Source organism: Panthera pardus, unplaced genomic scaffold (genome assembly GCF_024362965.1).
Source record: "Panthera pardus isolate Hobbes unplaced genomic scaffold, ASM2436296v1 HiC_scaffold_13, whole genome shotgun sequence".
NCBI lineage: Eukaryota > Metazoa > Chordata > Mammalia > Carnivora > Felidae > Panthera > Panthera pardus.
In genome coordinates this window covers 155,531,716-155,542,281 of record NW_026526688.1, presented here as the reverse complement: position 1 = coordinate 155,542,281, position 10,566 = coordinate 155,531,716, and the positions used below count along the sequence as shown (strand labels likewise).

General features: G+C 37.6%; 1 long non-coding RNA gene across 2 annotated transcripts; it reads left to right on the top strand.

The window, feature by feature from the left end:
- Positions 1-1,381: 1,381 nt before the first annotated feature.
- On the top strand, positions 1,382-8,804 carry LOC109275470 (uncharacterized). 2 transcript variants are annotated; one of them, XR_002084183.2, is made up of 3 exons: positions 1,385-1,825; positions 6,674-6,767; positions 8,671-8,804. It is a non-coding gene; the product is annotated as an uncharacterized LOC109275470 (long non-coding RNA). The 2 variants fall into 2 exon arrangements; XR_008421486.1 differs by lacking the exon at positions 8,671-8,804 and having other exon boundaries at positions 1,382-1,825.
- The last annotated feature ends 1,762 nt before the right edge of the window (positions 8,805-10,566 follow it).

The window sequence follows — 10,566 nt, the reverse complement described above, 5'->3', positions numbered from 1 at the left end:
GACCTGAGCCGAAGTTGGCCGCCCAACCGACTGAGCCACCCAGGTGCCCCCAGGCAGGGATTTTAAATGCAGGGTATTGGTTAACAGACAGAAAACTTGTGGGGTTTTTTTGTTGTTTTATATATACATGTGTGTGTGTATATATATATATATATATATATATATATATATATATATATAATGCAGTTGTGAAGAAACTGCACATTTTCTTCCTGGGAAAAAATAATATTATGCTTCTAGGCAAGCAAGCCCACGTAAGCATATTTTACCTAGAACTTAGTTAAGTATAATATTAACGGTATTTCAGCACCTAACCACCATTTGTAAAAGTACCACTGTGGGAAACTGTGCACAAGGTCTTACTTTGTTGCACTGAATGCACCTCACTGCAAGATCCGTAACAAAGAAAACCCCCGAAATGTTTCTGTTGTTTCTCCACAGTGAAGGTACATCATGGACAACAACACCATTGCTAGAGTGGAAGGGGCAGCATTTCGTGATAGTTGGGGCAACAGTCTTTCACAGGTTTGTTGTCAAGGTATCATCATTGACAGAGTAATAATTATTAATATGATTATGATTATTTCAAGTGTTTATTTATTTTGAGAGGGAGAGAGCACGAGCGGGGAGGGGCAGACAGAGGGAAAGAGAGAGAATCCTAAGCGGGCTCCACAAGCTCTCGGCGCAGAGCCTGACACGAGGAGGCTCCATTTCACAAACCGTGAGATCACGAGCTAAGCCAAAACCAAAAGTCAGATGCTTAACTGACTGAGCCACCCAGGAGCCCCTTAACTGCTCTTTTCCGTCAACCTTATTACCATTTTGTGTTTAGGAGTCTGCGAAAGAATAGCTTAAGACAATGCAGTGGCTGTTCCTACCCGGAGGGGTCTTCAGGGCCATCTCAGTCGCCTGCTCAGCGCTCCAATTGTCCTCAAAGAACTGCTGAATAGGCCCAGAGGGCACTGCACGCCTTCAGGTGAATCTGCAACCTCGGATTGAGTAGCAGTAAATTCGGGAGCTGGAGCAGTCCAGTCACCCTAAAATTCCTCCTTGGTCACAGTCTTTTCAGCAGTGGTCTGCTCTTCCTTTTCTACCTTTTCAGGATCTCCGTAGAAGGAGAGCTGGAGCCTGAGCTCCCGCAAGTGTTCACGGGAGATGGCGCTGTACATGCGCAGAAACTCCGGGACCAGCATGCACCACATCAGTCCCACTAAATGAGCTTTTTCTCTCTCCTTCTCTCTTTCTCTCTCTCTCTGTATGTCTTTTTTCTCTCCTTTTTTTTTTTTTTTTTTTCTTGCAAGAGACAGCAATGCCTGCATAGTGCCAAGAAGAATCTGGGTTACACAGAGCAAAGGTAAGCAGGTTAACCTAAGACCTCTGTGGGAGCCTGGTATCAGCCCTGGGGTCAGCTACTATCAGAAGTTGCAATCCCAGAAAGCTGCCTGGACCTGGTTAGTGAAGATTCCAGGAACGAAGTGGCCAGCAACAGGAGTGGCTCCAGCAACAGCAGCAACAGCAGCAGCAGCAAATTTTAGCACAGTCACTGGCCAGTATTCCTGGACTGATATGCCACTGACATTAGCCAGGTTTTTCATGGTAACTTCAGGAGTTGCTCCCAGGTTCTCTTCAAATTTCCGATGCAGATGCCATCACTTTCCCTTTTATTCCATTTAGAAGTCAACCCACCTAACTGGATTCCTCCTGCAAGGAATTTGAGGACACCCTCCTCCTTCATTTGCAGAACATCAAGGGCTCCAGGGAGGGTGAAGTTTCCCCTTCAACTTACAATGGGAATCCAGAACAATGCCATATGGACTCCTTTCTGGTTAGTGCAGAAATCTGCTCTTTTTATTCAAAGATGAGAAATACGTACAATATCAACAGGATACAAAATTCCTGAGAAAGGATTGTTTTAGAGCCAAATAGTGCCCTCACTTCACATATGCTGCTACTCAACAAAAATATGTTCTCTAATAGTTTTTTTTTCCATGCTTTCAAAAAGAGGCAATTTCTTAGGAATAGAGTTAAGAATGTAAAAGATATACTGGATCTTTATTTAAGAAGCCATACTAAACTTGACTTGGCTTAATCGAGCTAGCTTACAAAATCCATAGAACAAGAAATGTTTTAATTGCAGACAAATTAACTTGGAACTTCAAGTGTTAAGATATATTTAGCCTATAAAATTTTGTAGCTCCTATAGAAATACTAACTAAAGTAAATCACAATACTAAAAAAAAAAGATTCAAGCTTAGTAGATCTATTTACCACAAGATTTTTCACAATCACAATGAAAAATTGCTATAATTGTCAGGATATATGTAAGAGGCATTTGGTGAGTTGTTAGGTTTTTAGAACAGATTTCTCCAATTGATAGGAAAGAATGGCGACAGTAGAAAAGCAGGACACTAGTGTATCATTTGGCTTATTAAAAGAAAAAAATTACTGCTTCTACTTAACTAAGGTGAGTTAGAGGTACTTTCAGAAACAAAACAGAAAACGTAAAGATTATGCTGCTTTGAAAAGATTTCCAAAGAGACTACATGTCTGCAAGATACTTGAAAAAATTAGAAAGAATAGTGAGGAGTTTAATATTATTTATTAGTCATATAGCTTGTGACCAATCACCCTAGTGAGGTTCAACACATGTTGATTCCTAAAGCAACAGTCTTTTCAAAGACTGGACAGCGTCTAGTGTTTTTCCTTATCCCAAAAATGTTTATCTAATATATTCTAAGTGCAAGGTATTATTCACCATCACCAAAAAAATTAAAGAATAGGACATTATTTCTGCTGAGGTTCAACTTAAATACCTAGTGGGCCATATAAGACATGTAAACCAACCATGATAAAAACAGTATTTGAAAGGTGCCTAATGAGTACAATAAATACTCCTCAATAGATGCTCCAAAGGAAGATGTGGCTAAATGAACAGGGAAAGATTAATGGAGGACAAAATATTAGGCAAAGCATCAATCCCACCATGGTCTTCATCAGCCATGCCCTCTTGTGACATGATGGGGAAATCTTAAGCTTCAGAGTATGAGCTGGCTTGGTTTGAATGCTGGTTCTGGTACCACTACCTGTGAAAGGGTGGTAAACTTCTTATCCTGTGTGAATCTACTTCTTTTAGTAAAGTGGAAGTAAACAATATCCCCATGCCTTTTTCAGATTTCTTTAGGGACACAACTGTCCTCAGTTGGTTGTTTCTTAGCCCTTCCCAGTCTGGTTTTATTCCACATCTGACCACGGAAATCAGTACTCAATAGGCACCACTTTATTATTATTTTATGATTGTTAAATCCAACTGAGGCCTTTTAACCATTATCTTAATATTTCTGCTGTCTTTGACTCCCTATATGAATCTCCTTAAGATTCTTAAAACTCCTTAAAACTCTTTCCTCTCAGGTCTTAATGGCTCAACACTTGCAGCTATTTTCTTCAGTAGAAGTATTTTTCAAAGTGCAGGTCAAGACTCACTAGTGAACTCAGTGGGTTACCACCACAAATTTGTGGTGTTTTTTAATAAAATAAAAGAGAATTGACTTGAAAACATCTGATGCATCACACTAATGTTTGGTGACATTTGTTTCATGGTGTGTGTGTGTGTGTGTGTGTGTGTGCACTCACAGGCATGTAGATGGGTGATTATGCATGTGTATACCTGGCCAAAATATGAAATGTATTTCTCATTTCAAGTCATGATGAAAATTTTGCAAGCCACGATTCTAGAGCCATTCCCTCTCAGTTTAATTTTCTAGTTCCTAATTTTAAACTCACCTCTTTGATATTGATTCTCTTCTAACTCTGTAAAACCCTTAATTATCTCTTTGCTAGTTCTCTCACCTGAACTTCCCACCCATCTTACCAGCTGGTTTTTTATAGATACCTAAACTCATTATAAATTATTGATTATTTTAACCGAGTGACAAGAAGAAAGGGACATGTTAGCATGCTTAAACTGACAACAGTATGAAAGACAGGTTTAAAGAAGAGAGACTGGAAGCAGGACATCAGAAAATTATTGCTGTGATCTAGTTAAAGTGATTAGAGAATGAATACGAGTGAAAGGTTTCTAAGAGAAAACAATATGTGTAATAGCAATTTCAGAAAGAAATATCTATATATAAAGGTGGTGCATGGCAAATTAGATGCCAAAAATAAAGAATAAGAAGATTAGATTATTTTTCCAATGTTTCCTATCTGAAGATGAAGCAATTTCAGTAATGATCATCTCCAGGGGCACCTGGATGGCTCAGTTCAGCATCTGACTCTGGATTTTGGCTTAGGTCATGATCTCATAGATAGTGAGATGGAGCCCCCCTCGGACTCCGTGCTGACAGCGCAAAGCGTACTTGGGATTTTCTCTCTCTCTGGCTCTCTCTCTGCCCCTCCCCTGTTTGTGCACGCTTGCACCAGAGCGCTCTCTCTCGCTCTCTCTCTCTCTCTTTCTCTCTCTCCCTCTCCCTCCCAAAATAAATAAACTTTAAAAAACACAGAGTTTTAAAATAATAATAACAATCTCCAGTGACAATAATATCGTGTTTATTTTATTTTTAACTTGCACTAACAGGATACTACAGCTAAGCAGTTAAAAACCTTAAAATCCAGGGCACCTGGGTGGCTCATTTGGTTAGGCATCTGACCGGCTCAGGTCAGGATCTCACAGTTCGTGGTTTTGAGCCCCGCATCGGGCTCTATGCTGACAGCTCAGAGCCTGGAGCCTGCTTCAGATTCTGTGTCTCTCTCTGCTCCTCACCTGCTCACACTCTTTGTCTCTCTCCCTCTCTCTCTCTTTCTGAAAAATAAATAAACCTCAAAAAAAATTTTAAGCACCTTAAAATTTTTCCAGAACTAAGCCCAGTTGGTAACTTAGTTTCATTAAAATGTTGGTTTAATAAACAGTATTTTTAATCAAAAATAAATATATATTCAGCAAATTAGTTCCCCTGAAATTCTAGTGTTGGCTGAACCTCATATCTGTACTTGTACTATAATCAAACATACAAATAGGTCATATTTTTTTTTTAATTTTCCCAGTAGTTCTTTGTTTTATAAAAATTATAGTAAAAACAAGATATAGTAAAATCCAAATGTTTGGATTTTAAGTTCTAGATTTATAAGTGAAGAGATTCTTGTCCCAGATGGGTTCCCTTTATGTCACATTAAAATATCTCTTGCTCTTTTCTAGAAATGGTTTAACTTTCAAATTATGTGTCAACAACAACAAAATCTGTTATACTGTTTATATCAGATAATTAGTACCTCGTTTTCTCTTCTTCAGCTAAAATTCATAAAATGCCCTCTAACTATATTTTAACAGGGTGAGGACACTCTAATTAGATCAAGACCTCAGCAAAGAAGACAGTTATGGATGACAGTTTGGGGTTTTGCTACTACCCTTCAATGAATCCAGCAGCTATATAACTAAGGTCTACCTTAGTTATAAAGTCAATGAGTGCTTACAAATTCTTCTTTTTTATTTTCATACCAGTAAAAGAGCCAATGAGATACTACTTATCTATTGGACTTAAAAATCAGAGGACCCTTCTTTACATCTGATTTTATCATTTGCTACTGATGTGGCCTTGGAGAAAGCACTTAAACTCTCTGAGGCTCTTTTTTTTTTTTTCACTTGTAAATAAAATTAATGTATTTTATAATTTATAAGGCACTGACACATAAAGTACCTAAATAATCTTCTTTCAGGTTTTCTGCTGAAAAGCTCTATGAAACAAGCTTAAGGTAAACGAGACAGGCCTGCCGTTGAACTACCAGTTACAGTAAGAAAAGTAAGGAAAGAAAGTCTAAGTCCAGAGAAATGAAAGTGGCTCTTTGTGATAAAGGCAAAGGGAACATGGTCCACACAGTAGCTCAAAGTATGCAAGGTGAATAAATAAGACAGAAGAAGGAGAAGAAGAGGAAGAAAAGAATGGATTTCATACAAATGGATACACTGTAGTAACAGGAAGCTGCATTCGAAAGTGCATAGAAGCACATAAGGATATAATTGGTTTCGCAAATAAGGGGTGCTACCAGGGGCATGGTTTCAAGCTGAATATGTAAGATTGTGTAAACTTACCGGGAATCATTTAGTAAAAACATGAGATTGTCAGTCAAATAGTAGGTAGACGTAAAGTAGGAATGCTGTTGTTACATTTGTATCCAAGAAAAATGGCATTACAACACTGCTGATGGAATATTATAAAAGAATCATACAAACTGCATTCATGACTTGTTTCTTTTACTTCAGGTATGTATTGAAAAATGCAGAGTGGAGAATAAGCTGGAGCATAAAATATTCCATTGTCAAAATATCTTATATAACGTAAAATAGCAAAAGCCACATAGGAAGGGAGTAAACCCAGGTTTGTGTCGGCCTCTCAAAAATAGAAATAACCGTGGGCACCAGGTCCATCATTCCACCAACACACTAGTCCGTAGGGCAAGTTACTTTCTGATGGCTAGGTTCCCTAAGGAAACCTTTTTTTTTCCCCCTGAATTCATATCAAACAATCTTATCCCACCACTGATGGGAGGTTGCTAAGCCCTGGGAAATTCTTGGAGGTGACAATTCTACCAGTGTGTCTATGATTCAAAAATATATATTCTTTCTATGAAACAAGATGTCTTTTATCAAGCACTGTGAACTATAACTCAAACTTTCTTTCAGTTGAACGTTGAGTGAGCTTGGCTTCAAAGCAAGCATGATGAACAAGAAACATGGCTAGTGGACAAGAGGAGGAAACGAGGACCATACGAGAGAGGTAACTGAAAACAATTGATATTTCTCTAGGGCAAGACTCTGAAGGAGGGCACACTGTATAAAGAATAGTGCCCAAAGAGGCCATGTTTTTTTTTTTATTTTTTTTAAAATATTTTATTTACTTTTGACAGAGAGAGAAAGACAGAGCATGAGTGGGGGGAGGAGCAGAGAGAGAGGGAGACACAGAATCTGAACCAGGCTCCAGGCTCTGAGCTGTCAGCATGGAGCCCGACGCAGGGCTTGAACTCACAGACCTTGAGATCATGACCTGAGCTGAAGTCAGATGCTCAACTGACTGAGCCACCCAGGCGCCCCGCCATGGTTTGTTTTAATAGCCACTGAAGATGGAGGAACTCCAACCAGACAAGTAAGGGCACAGAGTCAAAGTTCAAAGAAGCAGGAATGACTTGAAATCAGGTGTATAACAAAATCCTGGTATCAGGCTATGGAGTCGTTCAGAAGATACGAAACAGGTAATAACTATATCAGGAATAAGACATATACTATGGCAATACCACAAGTAAATCAAAGTGTTATTTTCTTTTTAGGTAAGTAGTTGAAAAAAGTTACCCCCTGGAGAAAATTAGTAGTTACCAGTACCTGAAGGCACAATTGAGCAAACTGATGAGGTCCATATGGAGAGTATAGATGGGTAAACATCCAGATACAATAAATTCATTTTAGGCATATCGGATCCTGATTGAATAACATCAAAACTATTTCTAGACCCTGTCACATTGGTGGGATGGAAATAACAAATGTGTTCCTGTTATTTGCCAACATGAGTTCAGGAACTAAGCAAGGATGCATCTTCACATAAAGTGCAAAGAAGTCCACAGCTGAGCAGGAGTGGGAGAGGCAGACATCACCACATATGTAACAAAACCTGTCCTTGTTCTGAGTCAACATGATCTTTCATATCACATAAACCTACATCCAGAGGAAGAGAGAAAGTGATAGGATAAAAAATAGAAAATTCAAGATGTCTATTTTCTCTATATTTTTCCCACTAGAGACTTTTTTCCTAGATGAACTAAGTTTAGCCATTTAGTTTATGTCCCTGAATATATCAAGATCATTCCAGATTTATACTAGTGATATTTCTATGTTATATTGTTTCTATTTCTCTTGTTAATGGACTGGGTTTTATTCAGCAATATTTAGAATAAACAACTTGGGCTTTCAATGTCAGATTCATAGCATTCATACTAAATTAAGCAGTACCTTTTTAAAAATAAAAATGAGTTAAATATTGTTTTCATCTTGTAATTTCAAATTGAAAGCATAAAAGAAGTTAACAAACTTAGGATCATCTTTGAGTCTTGGGTCCTTAAATGGAAACTCAGCTATGAAATTGTTAGCCTCTAAAAGGAATTGCCCACTGTTGATTGTGGTCATCTTCCTGGATTCTTCTCAATTTAATCCTGTTCTTCCCACTTCTTTATCTATGTTCTATTTCATTATTCTTAACCACATTTGCACCACATTAGTCATTTGGTCTCTACATTTTGATCCTTCACTTATCTTCAAGGATTTTGACAAAGATCACTTAATTCTTCCCTCACCATGGCTCAGTCAGAACATAAGATCATCCTTCTTATGGATTGACTGTTTGTGTACCACCCCACCCCCAACCCTCCCATAATTCAGATGTTGAGGCTCTAACCACCAGCATGGCTGTACTGTACTCCTGAAGTATAGAAGTAATTAAGGTTAAATGAGGTCATAAAAACTGGGCCCTGATCTGATAGTATTATTGTCCTTTTAAGAAGAGATGGAGAAAGATCACAAGCTTTATCATTCTCTCTCTCTCTCTCTCTCTCTCTCTCTCTCCCTCTCTCCCTTTCTCCATCTCCATCTCTCTCTCTTTCTCTCTCCCTCTCTCTCTCTCTGCCCAGGCTTAGAGGAAAGAACATGAGGGCAAAGTGGCTGTCTGCAAGTCAGGAAGAGACCTCTCAACAGAAACTGACTCTGCCAGAACTTAATTTGGAACATCTATGCTCCAGAACAGTTGAGAAAATAACTTCCTGTTGTTTAAGCCATTCAGTCTACAGTATTTTGTTATGGCAGCCTGAGCCACACCAAGATGTTCCCAATATGCCACTTTTAAGCAAAGGATATGAGTTGGAGGTGAGAATCCACAGACAAAATGTAACTCATAATAATATCAGAAACCATCACTTGTTTGTACTCTCTTTATTACTAAAGGATGCCAAATCTGGGGGAAAGGCAATGCAAAGATGTATAATTAAAAGAGTTTTCCCTCCTTCAACATTGTAGTCCAGAGTTGACACTATTAATAGTGTGATGTTTATCTTTCTGGACATATTTTTGAAAGTCAAGAATTAAAAAGTCAAGTGCATTTCATAGTTTTCTAGTTCCTGCATCTATAAGAATCATTGGAGACACTATTTTACAAAATAGATTTTTGTAATTCACCTTCACAAATTCCGATTTATCAGATCTGGGGTATGATCCCGGAACCTGCACTCTAAGCATCCAAGTAATTCTGATGATGTACTTCAAAGAGCACATTTGGTCAAGCACTAATTTAAATATTCTAGCTATTGGTTCTCTGTTTTTATTAATATTACTACATATTTTAATGTTCAGTTTCATGCATTTTTACCATTACTTAAACACATATTCATTTTATGACTTCTTCATAATATATTATTTGTGTAACAGTCTGTAAACATTTATGTCTCCCTTTAGAAAAACAGAAAATCATATTTTAATTGGGCTGTGAAGTTGGATGCAGGCCTACAAGAACTCATAGGAAAAAGGTGTTTCTCCATTTTATTTTCCTTTTTATTAGTTTACAGTCACCAATTACTCGTTTATTCCCACATTTTATGGTTGAACAAATCTGATCCCATAATCTCAAGGCATTCATAAAGACAGAGAGATTAGCAAAATAAAAGACAACCAAATGTGCTTTTTTTCTCCTCCAGTGAAATGTGAACTAGAGCAACTGAAGGTAATTGTGAACTGCCAGGGATAAAGAAAAAAAACACTAGAAATTTATTTTATTGATGAGGAATAAACAAATAAGAAACACTCTGCTCCCTTGTAGTTACCATTAACAGTTTTAAAGCAATTAAAAAATAGTCCATTAAAGACTACAGGTGATTTGTAATGTGAGTTGGACATTGTTGTCATTGGGGTCAGTCAAGATAGATTTTCATTCAATTACCTACACATCTTGCCTCCCCAAGGATACTTGAAGGAGTCATCTATACCAAACTCCTCAGTGATTTTCAACTTGAAGTTCATTAGCTCAATGGCAGATTGATGTATTGCACTTAAAATACACTCAAATGTCATCTTTTTAAAAATCTACTAACACAGCCTTACACTATGGAGTTAAATTCAATCACTCAATTTAGCTTTTGGTTCTTTGGAGAAATTACTTTCCTTTATCAAATTCAAGCTGCAAGGCTGCCAGAAAAGGTGTTAATCATGTCATTCGCTACCATTAATGTAAGCTTTGTTTTTATCCAGTTCTCAGCTCAACATCCTTCTGCATCAATTTTTTTTCAGCCAGAGTCTTCCACTGTATAATTACTTCCTAAGAGTAACTTATGTGCATTAGGAAGCATATTAAACAATCAATAAATATTTATTAAATGTCAGCCATGTTCCTGAAAGACCTGTGCCCTTTACTCAAAGAATATATCCTCTTATTGGCAAAATATGATTTTGCATACATGGAATTATTAAAGGGGCATAAAATAAAATTAAGTGTTAAATTATGTGGTTCAAAGAACTATATGCTACACAAGTTCAACAATGGAAAG